The sequence below is a fragment of the Urocitellus parryii genome, chromosome 4 (assembly GCF_045843805.1).
Source record: "Urocitellus parryii isolate mUroPar1 chromosome 4, mUroPar1.hap1, whole genome shotgun sequence".
Classification (NCBI taxonomy): domain Eukaryota; kingdom Metazoa; phylum Chordata; class Mammalia; order Rodentia; family Sciuridae; genus Urocitellus; species Urocitellus parryii.
In genome coordinates this window covers 156,388,001-156,406,080 of record NC_135534.1, presented here as the reverse complement: position 1 = coordinate 156,406,080, position 18,080 = coordinate 156,388,001, and positions in this window count along the sequence as shown.

Sequence of the window (18,080 nt, the reverse complement as noted above, 5' to 3'; positions counted from 1 at the left end):
CTAACCCTGTGGAGACTTTTCTCCATGATTGCTACCTATGTTTGTCAGCTATTCCCAGATTGCCTCTCTGGAGTTAGGTGTTTAACCAAATCACGCCTTTTTAAGTATGCTATATTAACAAAGAATTAGAAGGATTTTGTATGGCTGTTTCACAAAGCAACAACTCTTAAGAAAATGTAAACCAAATATTGATGTTACTCTAGCCCAAGTCATATGACATGTTTTGAGAGGCAACAAAATTGTTGAATTACCGAGAATATTATTTTCTGACTAGAAATTGCTCCATGGATATCCATCCTTTTTCTCTGTGGGAAGCTTTGTCAATACCAGGGATAAGTTAGCCACAGGGCAGCACAAATAGGTTCACGGTGTTGATTTTCAGAAGACAGTGGCCTGAGATGGAACAGATTCTAACAGAAGAGAATGGACGTTGGGAAGGCAGTGTGACCAGGGAGGCCTACAAACAGGGAACCTGAGGGATCTCGGGGCGTGCAAGGGAGGTGGTGGCATGGAGCACTGAAAGCAAAAATGGTAGTGCGCCAAATTCTAACTTCAGACTTTGCCTCAGGCAGCACTGTGTGCACTCCAAGTCCCATTAGCGGACCCTTGCTCACAAGCAGATGGTGGCTTCACTGATGACAAAGAAAACAACAGTAGGGGAAGAAAAGATGGCCAGACCAAGCTTTAAAGAGGCAGAACACCCAAGGGAAAAGTTATTAATTCTTGGGAATGAATCACTGAAAGAATAAAAGGGGTTTAAATGGAAATGACACAATGGAAATAATTTATTTAAGAGAGTAAGTATTATCAAGTTGATGATTACCCGGGCTCTTTGTAGACTTTCTGCCTCTGTGCAGATTAATAAGGAAATAGAGTTAAAATATATATCTAATTTGAAATAAAATGTGTCCCATGCTAGAAGTTATTTTTGTGTGTGTGTGTTGTGGGGAGGTACCAGGGATTGAACTCAGGGGCACTCAACCCCTGAGCCACACCACCAGCCCTATTTTGTATTTTATTTAGAGACAGGGTCTCACTGAGTTGCTTTAGCTCTTCGCTTTTGCTGAGGCTGGCTTTGAACTCATGATCTTCCTGCCTCAGTCTCCTGAATCGCTGGGATTACAGGTGTGCACCACTGCACCTGGCTAACACATATTTTTTTTTTATGAGGTATATTCTGTGTCCCCCAGGATAATTTAAGTGGAGATTTGAGAAGGTCTCTGAGAGGAGAGAATACTTAACCCTTTGAGTTCTAAGTTTTCAATTCTGCAAATATTTCAACAAAATTGGCACAGGTACAGTTAAAGAAGTTGGATGACACAATCTGGACCTTATGTATCATTATTATATTAGTATTATATTATCATTGCTATGTCATAGTTATACTCTTACTCTAATGATATAATTATATTAACTATCATATACTATATTAAATTTTTATGTGTTCCACATATGTATAATCAGACAAAATGGGTTAAAGTTTGAGCAATATAACTTTGAGTTATCAAAGCAATATTCTGCCTCTTATCAAGAAAATTGTATTTCATTAGGAAAAAAAAGTGATGCTTATCGCTTAATTTCTGGGAATAATCTAATTTTATAATGCATATTTTTTTAAAAAAACCTAAATTCTTTAGAAATTAAATTAATGGATAAAATGAAAAGTATGTGTTATTTATTGTTATGGTTTCAATCTTAATTGTCCCTCAAAGGCTCAGGTGTTGGAAGCTGGTTTCCCTGATGACACTCCTGGGAGGTGATGGAACTTTTAGGAGGTGAGGCCTAGTGGGAGGAAGTTAGGTCACTGGAGGAATGTCCTTGGGATCTGACCCTTCTGAAACCTGAGCCAAAGTAAACCTCTCCTTTTTTAAAGTTGCTTAGATCAGACATTTTGTCAGTAACACAAAGCTGAGTACTCACATACATATAACATGTAATTTCATATAGACACATAGATGTGTATATTAAAATTTTCACACATGTTTACATATATATGGATAGACATTATTAAAGTATGAACTGTGTGTGTGTGTGTGTGTGTGTGTGTGTGTGTGTGTGTTTAATCAATCAAAGCAACTAAGTCTCCTCTTGTCAAGTGTTCTCTTATCACTAACCCTATATTACAAGTTCTACCTGCAAACCTGACCAAGATTAAAACAGCACAAACCTCAGGACTTTTTTTTTTTTTTTTTTTTTTTGGTCCCTATCACCACACTTTTGCTGTTTTGACTCCTTCTGATTTTTGACCCTATTTTTTGCCTTAACTTCTCTTTCACATGGGGAACTCTTCACCTCTTATTTCCTTTGCATCTGGCTTCCATTTCATTTGTGGTTTCTGGGCACTACCAGCCCTTCATTTTGTTTGTCAAACATGTCTACACATTTCTGATCCTGGCTGCTCACACTGTCTCCAAAGTCTGGTTCCAAGGATTGTCCCATGGTGAGCACATGGAACTTCTTACTTTCAGGCTGGTTTAATGGGGATCCAAATTTTAATAAAAAAAAAAATGTATGCTTTTGACTGACTAACTGTACCTCTTGTTCCTTTACATGTGCGATCCACTTAAACAGCTTCAATCACATATCATATATTCATGATCTGATCAGATTTGCTGGGTTAATTGTCATGTACATGGTGAAGAAAGCATAGTGCCTAATCCCCAAGGATCTAACTCCAAATATATTAGATAAGAGAGATTATAGGGCTGGGGTTGTAGCTCAGTGATGGAGAGCTTGCCTAGCATGTATGAGGCACTGGGTTTGATTCTCAGCACCACATATAAATAAATAAAATAAAGGTCCATTGACAACTAAAAATATATTTTTTGAAGAAAAGAGAGATGTATAAACAAGTAGTTTCAGTGCAACACAAAATTTGGGACAGCGTTTGGCACAAATGAGAGAAGAAACTCAAAGAAAAAGGAATAATCAACTCTACTTATAGGTAAGGGTTGGTACAATTCATTTTACCTAAGTCTTAGTTTATGACTTTGCCCCAGCATCCATTAGAGTTTAACCTTATTCTCATCTTTTTTTACTTTCCAAAGTATCCTAGTACAGACAAAATTATATGATGATCCTACTTGTATTAGGGATCTCCAGAGACAGAGCAAAAGGATATTTATACAGTAGTTAGTAGATATATGAGAGGGGATTTATCAGGGAAATTAGCTTATGCAATTAAGAAGGTTAAGAAGTTCCTTGATATTCTGTCTGCAAGCTGGTGAACCTTGGAAGTCAGTAACATGGCTCAGTCCAAGTCTGAAGCCTTGAGAGCCAGGGAAGCCAATTTCTGAGAAACTGGGGCTTTATTGGTACAAAGTTTGGAGTTGAAAGGCTGGGGAACCTTGAGCTTTGATGTCAAGGGGCAGGAGGAGATACATATCCTAGCTCCAGAAGACAGAAATAGAGGAACTTGGCCTTCCTCTGCTTTTTTTTGGCTCACTCAGGCCCTCAGCTGATTGAATAGTGCCCACCCACATTGGGCAAGGCTGGATCTCTTTTACTCAGTCTATAGATTCATTTGACAGTCTCTTCCAGAATTATCCTCATAGACACATCATGCTTTACCAGCTACCTGAATATCCCTTAATGTATTAGCTTATATCTAAAATTAACTACCAAACTAGGTTTTATAGGAAAATCAGACAAACTTTATAAGAAGATGTAAGAAAAAGATTAAAACTATGAGAAAGATTTGCTAATCTTATGAGATAGAAATGGAAATGAAGGCAAAAGAAATAGGCCAGGTGGCCCAAGCAATGTGAGGATGATATGTGGTTCATGTGACTGTGCCATAAGGAGAGGAATGAGATGCTATGGTTGGGGAAGAAACCAGGGGCCAGAAATGATGGACCTTTTCTGTCAATGACAAGGACCTTAACTTCCTCTTCTAGATAGTGGAGTCATAGTAAAGTTATTAACCAAAAGAATGAACTGATTGGCTCTCTCACTGTGGGGCTATGGGTAACAAATAAGGAAAACTTTAGATAACAAATGTGTGAGAGATTCATGGGACAAATTAGTTTTGGTTAAATAAATAGGGGAAATACAGGCACTACAGCTTGAATTTCCAGGATCATTTTTATGATTTATTTTATATCTCATTATTTTTAGTATGATATATCTGAATTACTGTTATATTACAGGAATTTTTAAATTATTTATTCTCATTACACATGACAGTAGAATGCATTTTGACACATCATACATGAATGGAGTATGATTTCTCATTCTTCTGGTTGTACGTGATGTAGAATTACACTGGTCACGTAATCATATACGCACACAATGTAATAATGTCCGATTCATTCTACTATCCTTCTTACCTCCATACCTTGTCCCCTCCCTTCACTCTCCTCTGTCTAATCCAGAGTACCTCTATTCTTCCCTAGCATCCACCCACCCCAGTTATTGTGAATTAGCATCCACATTATCAGAGAAAATATTCAGCTTTGATTCCTTGGGATTGGCTTACTTCGCTTTGCACGATATTCTCTAGCTCCATCCATTTACCAGCAAATGCCATAATTTAATTCATTTTTAAAGCTGAGTAATATTCTAGTGGGTATATATACCACATTTTCTTTATCCATTCAACTGTTTGGATCCATAGTTTAGCTGTTGTGAATTGAGCTATGGTAAACATTGATGTGGCTGCATCACTGTTGTATGCTAATTTTAAGTCCTTTGGATATAAGACAAGGAGTGGGATAACTGGGTCAAATGGTGATTCCATTCCAAGTTTTCTGAGGAATCTTCAGACTGCTTTCCATAGTGGTGGCACCAATTTGCAGTCCCACCAGCAATATATGAGTGAAACTTTTTTCCCACATCCTCATAAACACTCATTATTACTTGTATTCTTGATAAATGCCATTCTGACTATAGTGAGATGGAATCTCAGAGTAGTTTTAAATTGCATTTCTTTAACTGCAAGATATGTTGAACATTTTTTTCGTTATTCGTTGATCGATTGTATTTCTTCTGCGAAGTATCTGTTCAGTTCCTTTGCCCATTTGTTAATTGGGTTATTTGGGGGGGTTTGGTGTTAAATTTTTTTGAGTTCTTTATATAGCCTAGAAATTAATGTTCTATCTGAAGTGCATGTGGTAAAGATTTTCTTCCATCCTATAGGCTCCTCTTCATGTTTGATTATTTCCTCTGCTGAGAGGAAGTTTTTAATCTGATTTCATCCCATTTATTGATTCTTGATATTACTTCTTATGCTTCAGGATCTTGTTAAGGAAGTCAGTTCCTAAGCAGACATGGTGAAGATTTGGGCATTCTTTTTCTTCTATTAGGCATCAGGTCTCTGATCTAATGCCTAGGTCTGTGATCCACTTTGAGATGAGTTTTGTGCAGAGTGTCCATTTTGCTATATATGGATTTCCAGTTTTCCCAGCACCATTTGTTGAAGAGGCTATCTTTTCTCCAATTTTTTTTGTGCCTTTGTCTAGTACTAGATAAATAGAATTTATGTGGATTTGTCTCTGTGTCTTCTTTTCTTTACCATTAGTCTTGTCTGTTTCAGTGTCAATACCATCCTGTTTTTGCTACTATGGCTCTGTGTATATTTTAAGGTCTGGTATTGTGATGTCTCCTGCTTCACTTTTCTCTCTAAGGATTGCTTTGGCTATTCTGCATCTCTTATTTTCCCAAATGAATTTCATGATTGCTTTTTTTTTTCTATGAAGAATGTCATTGGTATTTTAATAGAAATTGCATAAAATCTGTATAACATCTTTGGTAGTATGGTCATTTTGACAATATTATTTCTGCTTATACAAGAAAATGGGAGATCTTTCCATCTTCTAAGGTCTTCATTGATTTCCTTTTTTAGTGTTCTGTAGTTTTCATTGTAGAGATCTCTCACCTCTTTTGTTAGATTGATTCCCAAACATTTTTTTTTGAGGCTACTGTGAATGGGTTAGTTTTCCTAATTTCTCTTTCAGTGGATTCATCACTGATGTAAATTAGGAAATCAAATGCATTTGATTTAATGAGTGTTAATTTTATATCCATGTATTTTTCTGAATTAATTTATTAGTTCTAGAAGTTTTCTGGTGGAATTTTTTGGATCTTCTAAATATAGAATCGTGTCATCAGCAAATAGGAATAAATTCTTTTTTCCTATTTGTATTCCTTTAATTTCTTTCTTCTAATTGCTCTGACTAGTGTTTCAAGGACTAGGTTGAATAAAAGTGGTGAAAGAGAGCATCCTTTTCTTGTTCCAGTTCTTGGAGGGAATGCTTTCAATTTTTCTTCATTTAAAATGATGTTGGCCTTGGGTTTATCACAGATAACTTCCACAATGTTGAGGTATATTTCTACTATATCCCTGGCTTTCTAAGTGTTTTGAATATGTAGGGGTGCTATATTTCGTCAAATACTTTTTCTGCATCTATTGAGATGATCATACTATTCTTGTCTGTAAGTCTATTGATGTGATGAATTGTGTTTATTGATTTCCATATGTTGAACCAAACTTGCATCCCTGAGATGAACTCCACTTGATTGTAGTACACTATCTTTTTAATATGTTTTTGTATATGATTTGCCAGAATTTTATTGAGAATGTTTGCATCTATGTTCATCAGGAATATTGTCTGAAGTTTTTTTTTCTTGATGTGTCTTTGTCTGTTTTTGGTATCAGAGTGAAACTGCCTAAAGAATGAGTTTGGCACGGTTCCCTCATTTTCCCTTTCATGAAATAATTTGAGGAGTATTGGTGTTAATTATTCTTTGACGGTCTTATAGAACTTGGCTGAGAATCCTACTGGTCCTGGGCTTTTCTTAGTTGGTAGGCTTTTGATGAAGTCTTCTATTTCATTGCTTGAAATAGATCTGTTTAAATTGTGTGTGTTCTCCTGATTCAGTTTGTATAGGTATTATGTCTCTAGAAATTTATCAATATCTTCATAATTTTCTATCACATTAGAGTATTTAAATTCTCAAAATAGTTTCTGATTATTATCTGTATTTCAGTAGTGCCTGTTATGATATATTATTTTTATCACAAATTTTAGTAATTTGAGCGTTTTCTTTCACTTCATTAGCATGGCTAAGGGTTTATCAATTTTATTTCTTTCTTCAAAAAACTGACTTTTTATTTTGTCAATTTTTAAAAATTGTTTCTTATGTTTCAATTCATTGATTTCAGCTCTGATTGGTTATTTCCTGTTTTCCACTGTTCAGGGTGTTGATTTATTCTTCTTTTTCTAGAGCTTTGACATGTAATGTTAGGTCATTTAATCATTGACTTTCTATATATTTGTTAAATTTTATTTATTTATTTATTTATCTATTTATTCTAATTAGGTATATATATATATGACAGCAGAATGCATTATAATTCATTGTACATAGTTACAGCACAACTTTTCATTTCCCTGGTTGTACACAATGTAGCATCGCACCATATGTGCAGTCATACATGTACCTAGGGAGTGATGTCCATCTCATTTCACCATCTTTCCTGCCCCCATGTCCCCCCTCCTCTCCCTTGAATGAGCTCAATGCAATGAACTTTCCTCTTAGCACTGCCTTTATAGTGTCTCAGAGATTTTGATCTGTTGTATTGATATTTTCATTTACATCTAAGTATTTTTAACTTTCATCCCTGATTTCTTTTGCTATCCATTCATCATTTAATAGCATATTATTTAGTCTCCAGGTGTTAGAGTAGCTTATATTTATTATTTTATCATTGATTCCTAATTTCATTTCCATATGATCTGATAGAATGCAGGGTTTTTATCTCTATTATTTTGTATTTGCTAAGAGTTGCTTTGTGGCATAAGATATGGTCTATTTTAGAGAAGGATCTGTATGGCTCTGAGAAGAAAGTGTATTCGCCCCTTGATGAATGAAATATTCTATATATGTCTGTTTTGTCTAAATTATTTATTTAGTTCCATAGTTTCTTTGTTTAGCTTTTATTTGGAGGATCTATCCAGTAATGTAAGAGGTGTGTTAAAGTCACCCAGTATTATTGTGGTATGGTCAATTTGATTCTTGAAATTGGAAAGGGTTTGTTTGATGTGCATAGATGCTACATTGTTTGGGGCCCAGATATTTATAATTATTATGTTTTGTTGGTGTATAATTCCCTTAAGTAGTATGAAATGTCCATCTTTGTCCCTTCTGATTAACTTTGGTTTGAAGGCCACTTTCTCTGATATGAGGATAGAAACTCCTGCTTGTTTATGTAATCCATATGAGTGAAATGTTTTTGCACATCTTTTCATCTTCAGTCTGTGGATGTCTTTAGGTATGAGGTGAGTCTCTTGGAGACAGCATAAGGTTGGGTCTTATTTTTTAACCCAATCTGCCAGTTTACTTCTTTTGATTGATGAGTTTAGGCCACTGACATTCAAGGTTAATGGTGAGATATGATTTGTATTTCCAGTCATTTTGGTTTATTTCCAGTTTTTAATTTGAATTAGTTTCTCCTTTGATTGAATATTCCTTTAACATAGTTCCGTAATTTGCTGGTCCGCCCATACACTTTTTTATTTTTTTTCATTTCATCTTTATGGATTATTTTGTTGAGAATGTTCTGTAGTGCAGGCTTTCTAGTTGTGAATTCTTTTAACTTTTGTTTATCATGAAATATTTTATTTCATCTTCAAATCTGGGGCTTAATTTTGTTGGGTATAGGATACTTGGTGGCCATCTATTTTTTCTTTCAGAGATTGGTATATATTATTGCAGATCTCATATTTTTGAGGACCTGGGTTGAGAAATCAACTCAGTTCTGAATTGGTTTCCCCCTATATGTAATCTGATACTTTTCTCTCATAGCCTTTAAAATTCTATTTTTATCCTGTATGCTAGGCATTTTCATTGTAATATGCCTTGGTGCAGGTCCGTTGTAATTTTATACATTTGAGGTCCTGTAAGCCTCTTGTATTTGATTTTCTATTTCATTCTTAAGGTTTGAGAAATTTTCTGATATTATTTTATTGAAAAGTTTGTGCATTCCTTTGGGTTATATCTCCACACCTTTGTCTATCCTGATAAATCTTAAATTTGGTCTTTTCATGTTATCCCATAGGTCTTGGAAATTCTATTCATGGTTTCCTAACATCTTCTCTGCATGGCAAACTCTATTTTCAAGATTATATATATTCTCTTCATTACCTAAGGTTCTGTCTTCCAAGTAGTCTAGTCTGTTGGTGGTACATTCCATTGAATTTTTAATTTGGTTAATTGATTCCTTCATTTTGAGTATTTCTGCTTGATTTTTTTTCAAAATCTCTATCTCTTTATTATTATTTAAAATTTTTTTTAGCTCTAGGTGGACAATATCTTTATTTATTTCTACGTGGTGCTGAGGATCAAACCCAGTGCCTCACATGTGCTAGGCAGGCACTCTACCACTGAGCTACAGCCTCAGCCCCCTCTATCTCTTTATTGAAGTGATCTTTCACCTTCTGAAATTTACCTCTGATTTCACTCCTTACATTATCCTTTATGTCACAGATCAGTTTAAATATGTACATTCTAAATTACTTCTCTGACATTTCTTCTACTGTGTTTTCAATAGAGTCTATTATTGGATCATCTTAGATTGTTTGGGGCACTTTGTTTCCTTGTTTTCTCATGTTGTTTGTGTCTGCCCATCTAGAAATGTGAGTATGAGGCAATGAAATTTCTACCCTGTGGACTTATAGTGTCCCTGAAGTTTTCCTGTATCTCACCTTTAAGGGGGAGACAAATAATAAAAGCACCCAATGCAAATAATATACAGCCTAAACCAAACAGCTCCTGTTAGGAATTCTACAGTTCTGTCACATTAAAAAAAAAAAACTAATGTGTTCAATTATTGTCTTAATATAAACAGTAAGTTTGCAAAAGGTTTTACAATTTCAAATAATGGAAAAAGAGAGAACAGAAGTGGTATAGGGTGTGATGTTTATGAGAAAGGAGGAGAGAAAATAGAAGTAAAAAATTTTAGAATGATGGAAAGAGGAATTAATCGAAGTTGGCTTTTAGAAGGAGAAAAGAGAGAAAGAGAATCCAGGGAAACAGATAAGTAAGATGAAAAATATATATAAAGTAAGAATATTTTAAAGGAAAGAAAAAAATATTAAAAATAAATAATATACACAAACCTATAATACAGTAGTCAGGTATCCCAGTCCTCAATAAACTGATGCATGAGAAATACTTTGTTTGAAAAATGGTAAAAATGTAAGAGAAGGGAAAAAAAAAACAGGCATCTTGATGAAAAATTTAACAGTCATTGCAACTGGAATTCAAAAGTTTCTCAGCTTCTTTCTCAGCAGTTAGGTGGGGTTGTCTGGAGTTTGCTGCTAGCTCCACCCTCAGGATGAGTGTAGTTGCTAGGGTAAGAGGGTTAGTCCTGGAGGTGGAACTTCGGGAGGCAGGCAGTAGGCTTATGTATGCTCTTGTCTCTTCACTGGGTGCCCATGGGTCTGAAGATTTTAAGTCAGTCCACTTCCAGGGCCCAGCAATTGCCATTCCATGCTGGTAGACTACACTCAGGAATCTCCTTGGCATTCCACTCGTGTGATATAGGATCTTGTTTTTAGGCCACTATGTCACCTGTGAACTCCATGATTCCTGGTCTCTGATTCAGTCTCTGAAATTGAGCTCTCTAGCCCTGACTCCTTTGAATTTCCAGTTAAGCACTTCTCTCCCAGCTGGTCCTGCAAGCAGCCAGATTAGAGGGGGAAGCCAGGTGGGTTTCTGAGAACAGTATTCCCCTGTGTAAACCTCTTTCCATACTTGATTTTCTTTCTTTTTTTTTTTTTAAGAGAGAGAGAGAATTTTAATATTTATTTTTTAGTTTTAGGCAGACACAACATCTTTGTTTGTATATGGTGCTGAGGATTGAACCCGGGCTGCATGCATGCCAGGCGAGCGCACTACCACTTGAGCCACATTCTCCTGGTCCCTTAGGCACACTCTCTGTCATGCAGCATGGGTTTGCTCAGTTTGTTTTTCAGGCCAGACATGGGGCTTCCAGAAGTTGGCTCCTCCAGCTGCTGGCCCCAGTGCCACAGCTGCAGAATGGTTCCTACCACTGTCCTCCATGCATGCCACTGAGAGAGATGGCTGCTTCCCTCCCATACAGAGATGTTGTGCAGTATAGCTTACTGTTTTTCCATGCAGTGTCTCTGATCACTAAACTTTATACCTCGACATGTTTCAGTCTTCCTGAGAATGGGGATTCTTTTAATTCCTTTATTGCTTTACTAGACTGTTCTGGCTTGCACCTCTAGCAGCTGTCATGGGTACAGGGCTGGGGATTCTTGCCCCTTATTTTATTGTACAAGATTGTCTGAGTTCTCAATCTGTTTTGAGTGCCCAATATTAAATTCCAGTAATATCCCCCCTAATTCTTGATTTTTCACCCACCTTGTTGAAAAGTGGCTTATTGGCTTTTCTTGGTTCACACCATGAATCCACCAGGGAAGCAACCCTTCTATTCACCATCTTCCTCTCTCTTTAGGGATTTCTTATATAGAGAACAAAATATTCTCCCCCAATGATCCATTTTGGAATGACTAGTATGTACAATTAAAACTATTGGTAAAGGTCCCAGTTATATTATATGAGTCAGCAGTAAATTTTATTTTCACACTTCTTGTCTTTGGGCAAAAGTACAATGCTTTACTTAAAGAATGTCTTATAGTTGCTATAATGAAGTAAAATAATAGTTGAAGTACTTCTCTGAATTAGTGAAGATACATCTCTGGAAATAAAGTTTTAAATAGTATTATACTTTCAGTACTATAACAAATACCTGAGATAATCAGCTTACAAAGAGAAAGGGTTTATTTTGGCTAATGATTTCAATCTATAACAAATTGACCTCATTGCTTTGCTTTAGGGTCTGCTATCAGGCCCTACATCAAGGTGGGGATGGTATGGTGGAATAAAACGATTCACTTTGTGGCTTGAATTTTCAATGAAAGAGAAGAGGAAGGGGTTGAGATCCCAATAGTTTCTTTAAGGCCATGCCCTTCCATACCAGAATACCTCCCACTAGAATCCACCTCCTAAAGGTTCTACTATCTACCAACAGCACCTCAGGCTGGCAGCCCAGCTTTTAACACCCTGAACTTTGAGGAGTACTTAATTCAAATGATACCATCAATCTTCCAGGCCTTTGAGATAAATATTTTCAGGGTGACAATTCTCAAGAAAGAGAATTGATTGATATTTAGTTATATTTTTTATGTTGTAATTGTACACTTTCCTGTCTCTCTCACAGATCTATAAGTAAATTCTGAACAGATAGGCTTATGTCATGCAAGGTGTTAAATTATGATACATAAATACTACCACTTAAGTATAAAGTCATACCTAAGATTTAGGTATTTCTAAACATGTTGGCATTAATGTCAGTAATTTCAGCAGCCATACTCAAATAGGTGAAATGATTTACAGCTTGTAAGATAAGTTAAGTGCCACTTGAAGATGTAAGATTTTTTTTAAATTATCAAGGCAAAATCCTCTTTTATATCAATAATGTACACCTTACAAAAATTCCACTCTTTTGGAATATGCAAATTAGGAATACATGTTGATTCAAATAATATTTATAAATTAATTCACACATAATAAATGAATCTTTAAAACATTTTATTTATTTTTTAATTTTCAAGGTCATATTTACCAAGAAGAGTCAATTGAGTGAAGAGCAGTAAAATGAATGGTTTCTTTCTTTCTTTCTTTTTTTAAATCAGAGGATTAAGTAATAAAAAAAGCTCCAAATGCTTTCAGTTTCTGTTCTTAGAAATTAATTTTAAGAACATCTCTATGTATCATATATTCATTCAAATGAAATTAACATGACTTATAAGACTTTGTTTTATATTTATTTAACCATATCCATTTATACCTTAAGAGTGTAATATATACACCAACCAAAAATATTTCAAAAAGCAGCCTAAAATTTGGTAATTTAATTAAGTAAAATTTTTCATAATGAACTTCATTTTCCCAAAGTGTACAAGTTTTGACCAATGCCTCCCCCTCCCCCGAATACTGATGATCAAACCCTTGGCCTCACACCTTTGAGGCAAGTTTTCTTACCACTGAGATACACTCCAGCAACTTTTACAACATTTTACTTTGAGATAAGTTCTCACTGAGTTGCCCAGGATGGCTTTGAACTTGCAATCAATCCTCCTATTTCAGCCTCTCTAGTTTCAGGGATTACAGGCGTGCTCCACCATGCCCAGCTGACCAGGGACTTGTTTGGGATGCGATAGTGTACCACCCAGATCTCCCCTAAACTAATATATTCATTACTCCAGCTTCTGAGCATGATGGCTGCTGAGGCTGACAGCTAAGTCTCTCTCTGGGGTTTGCTTTGGGCTGAAAAAAGCTGATTCATCGAAGATTCAGCCCAGCCCTTTTCTCAAGATACAGCCTAGGTCCAAAGACTGGCCATGATGTAGACAGAAGCTTAGCCTCCTTGCCTTGATTCAAGACAACTTTGAATGACCATCCCTGCTTTGAAACTCTCTGTGGGATCCGCTGATGACTATTAAAGCTGTATCACAGGTTCCAGTCCTATTTCATTTACTGTCCTGCAGGTATAAGTACCAACAGTATTCCCGAAGAGTCACCTGTATGAAATCTCAGTCTGTTTCCTGTGGAAAACAACAGTTGGTGCCCATAATAGTCAAAGGAAGCACATCATGAAATGCAGTTTGAGGGCAGGATATTGCCATTGGTGGGAGGTGAGTATTGTGGACTCTGTCCTCTCCTCTCCTGAATCTATATGTTGAAGGTGTAACCGAAGTGTGACTGTATTTGGAGATAGGGTTTTTAGGAGGTAATTAATGTTGATTGAGATCACAAGAATGGGATTCTAATTGGTGGCCTTAGGAAGATCTCTCCCCTTCCCTCTCTCCATCTGTTTCTCCATCCCTCCCCACCACCTGAGAACACTGTGAGAAGGTGGCCATCTGCAAGCCAGGATTAGAGCCTTTGGCAAAACCCAACTATCCTGGCATCCTGATTTCAGACTTCTAGCCTCCAGAAGTGTGAGAGAATACAAATCTGTTGTTGAAGTCATCCAGTCTATGGTATTTTTTATAACAACCTGCAAAAGTTACAGTAGATTATTGCTAATCCTAGTATGAAAACAATTGTTAAAACTTTTACCAATGGTGAATTCTCATGGATTCTGGTAAATTATAATGCACTTGTAATGCAAGTGTTTGACTGGATGGATGGAATAGCAATTACCAGGACTATGGAATCAGATAGCTCTTTCTAAGGGCCACTGATGCATTGGAGAAAACAGTATAATTTGAGAGTAACTAACCACAGAGTTAATACAAAGCATGAAATCCAGATGGCTTTCTTCATAATATACAGAGAAACAACCATACATCCAAAGCAGGTAGAGAATTTTATTACAAGGATAGCAAGATCCCTAGAAGGTTGAAGTCTCAGTTCCAACAAGTCTGCTACTCAAGGTCATGGTCCTGGTTGGCAATGAATGGGATCCTGAGATTTGAGAGGAGAACCTAGGTCACTGAACTGGAAAACCCCAATTTCCTAGCTTACACTGAATCTTCTACAGAGTGGTTCATTCCTTTCTAATGGTTTCTCTCTTTCCCCTTCCTTGAGGATGATGCAGTGATCTTAGATATATGTGCTTCTCTAAAGATCTAGTCCTGCTTGTCCACTGGAACTGAACAATAATTACTTTATCTCTAACAAAACCCCACCCCAAAAGTGTAAGCCTAAGGGAGGAAAAAAGAGACCATATCGAAAAATAGCTGCTGGACTAGATCGTAAGTAACTCCTAAGGCACTAGGATCAAAGGGTGCCTTAGGAGTTACTTTCATATTATAAATCTCCAGACAATGGAGATTTTATAATATGAAATCATTTTTTTCTGTGATAGTTTTCAACTATGATCCTGCTGTAGACTTAGAGAATTCAAGTGCTCACAATGAATGAAGTAGAGCTACTAGAATTTCTCTGAGATAGGGGAGGAAGTATCAAGAGACTGAGAGTGGGAAAACTGAGTGAATATACTACATAAGACCGAAAAAAAAAAACTCCATCTGATTCTGGTCTATGGGAAGTCCCAGGGTATATAGTACTTACAAGAAAATTAGGAATATCCACAGTATCTGAGCTTTAAAGATCTGAGCTGCTGCTTTGGAACTGGGCTCCCTGACAGCAATACAGATGATCAAATCCCCAAATGATAAAGGTCAAGTGGCTATGCAAAATAGGCACAGAAGTAATGATAGTATGGTCAACGTGGTGATGTAGGTTGCCTAAGCCATATAAAACTGTGGAGATATTTAATAGAACCCAAGGGAAACAGAAAACTACCAAAGATACTATTCAATCTATATAGTCAAACTATCAGGAGGCTGTGGGAAACAACTATATAGAAAGTCTTGATTCCTTGCCCAGGTTCCTGCATTGAGTTAGTTTTCAGACTCAGAAACCACATATTGAAGGATATGCCAGGACCCTGGGGAGAAAAACCCTATAACCCCACACATATATTCAGATTCTCTGGTACATTCAAATTCTCCTGCCTAGAGAGTTTTATCCATATGCTTGGGTGATCCCACACTACAAAAAAGAGAAAACCCAAACATTTCAAATTCTAGTAACACAGGTTCTAAGTTGACATCGATACCTGAGGACACCACCTTTCATTCTGGCCCTCCTGTGAGAGTGCAGCTGAGTATTAAATGAAGTCCTGAGCAAAGTCTAGCTTACAGTGGCTTGCTGGTGTCATGATTCACTCACTGGTCATTTTTTGAACCCTAAATATATATAATTACAATGGACATAGTTGGTAGTCAGGTAATTTTTCACATTTCTTAAATTGAGGGACAGAATGAGTATATTGGGAAAAGTCACCAGGAAACTGCAGAAAATGACTGCCCACTACAGCTATAACAGAAATAAAAAATAAGATTGCAATCTAGTAGAATGGTAGAGATTAGCACTCCCCTTAAAGCCCCACAGAATGTAGAGTGGTGGTCCTCATCATAGTCCCATTTAATTCCACAGTCTTGCCACTGCAAACTTCAAATGAATCCTGGAGAATGATTATGGACTACTTAGCACTCAACCAAGTATTATCTTTGACTGTAACTACTTTCTCAGATGTGATATCTTTGTAAGTGCATAATAACTCAGCCTTAGGAATATGGTGTGCAGCCATAGAACTGGCAAACACTTTCATTTCCAAATCTAATAGGAAGGAGGGTCATAAGCAATTTGCCTTCCCGTGGAACAGATGGAAATATGCCTATATAGTGACCCAGAGCTATGTAACACTCCTACCCCCAATCATAATGTAGTCCAAAGGAACATCTACTTCTTCTTCCTCGATATACTGCGGAACATAACATTGGCCCACCATATCAAAGACACCATATTAATTAGATGAACAAGAAGCAGCAAGTATATTAGATATTTTTGTAAGCCCTATCCACTCTAGGAGGTGGGAGAGAAACCCTATGAAGATTCAGAAGCCAGCCATATCAGTGAAGTTTTAAAACATCAGTGAAGTATGCCTCTGAAGTAAAGAACCAATTATTTTCTCTTGTGTTTCTCACCCCAAAGAGGGAACCATAATATCTGGTAGGCCTCTTTGCATAGAGAAACAGTATATTCCTATATTGACATTGGGGACACGGTTCCAACTCCTTAATCAAATAACAAGAGAGGCCGTCAACTTTAAGTAGGACTCTAGCAAGAGAGCTTTGTAGCAGGTCCAGGTTATAAATGCAAGTGACCTTGCTGCCTGAGCCATAGACCTGGCAAACCCTATGGTATTACACAGACTATATAGTATTATAATAGAGATAATTTTGTTAGAAAAAGGTGATATACAAAGTTTATGGTGAGCCACAGTAAAAGAACCACAGTGCAGACTCATATGTTTCTGGAAAAAAGAAATGCCATCTGCACCAGAAAATTATGCCCTAGCCCCTGGCATGCTACTTTCCTGGTAGGATGATGATAGGACACAAAGCAACCTTGTGACCAAAACTTCCCATCATGGTTTGGATTCTGTTAGAAGCAGCAGATCATGAGGTGAGACAAACCCAGCAGCAATATCTTGTAATATACAAGTGCTACATCTAGAATTGGGTCTGGGCTATCAGGTACCCCAGTGCTTGCACAACTAACTCATGTCCAAAATACCTCTGGGGTAGAGAAGGAGACTGATTATACATGGACTTGAAGCTATAGGCTCCCACTCATTGAAGCTGATGTAGCCATTGCTCCTGCTGAATATCCAACCTGCCAGAGGCAAAAACCAACACGGAGTCTACAGTGTGGCAACATTCCTAAGATTAACCAGTCACTTCATGACAAATTGATTACATTGGACTGTCTCCATTTTAAAACAAACAACAATTTATCTCAATTGGAATCAACGCATTGTGAGTGTGGGTATGACTTTCCTCCCCCACATCCTTGATCAACACTATTATCAGAGAGACATTTGAATTCACCAACACAGGATCATGTATGATATACTTTAGACTAAAGCATTATCTTTAGATCACAGGAAGGACCACATTTATGATCACGGATTTCCTAATCATAACATATCTCAAAACTGAGAAGCTGCTGAAATGATGGACCAGATACGTGGGTATTTTCAAAGAGCAACTGAGGTGCCATCTTGGAGAGGATTCAGAAAGGAGTTAGTTCCATTCTTCAGGGTAGAATATGCACTCTAAATCAATGACCATTATATGGAAAAAGAGGGCATCATATTACAGTAGAATATCTGGACCCAAGAACAAAAAGAGACTTTTAGATTGATCTTTTTTCCACAGATACATTTTGATAATTTATGTTTGCAACTACGAGTGTTGAAGATCTAGAGGTCTGAACCTCAGAGAGAGAAGGTCTCCAGAAGAAAACATGTCATTAAGTGTTAGAGTCTGTAAACAAGTCAAGATGGCGCCTGGCATTTTGCCAGAGGGAGTGGTTTGTGAAGTAACGCCAGCGAGCCATTAAGTGAGGAGATTCCTTATTGGTTGACTGCTGTATCTAGTTTATGTTAATTAAGATAAGCTGTGTGGAATGTA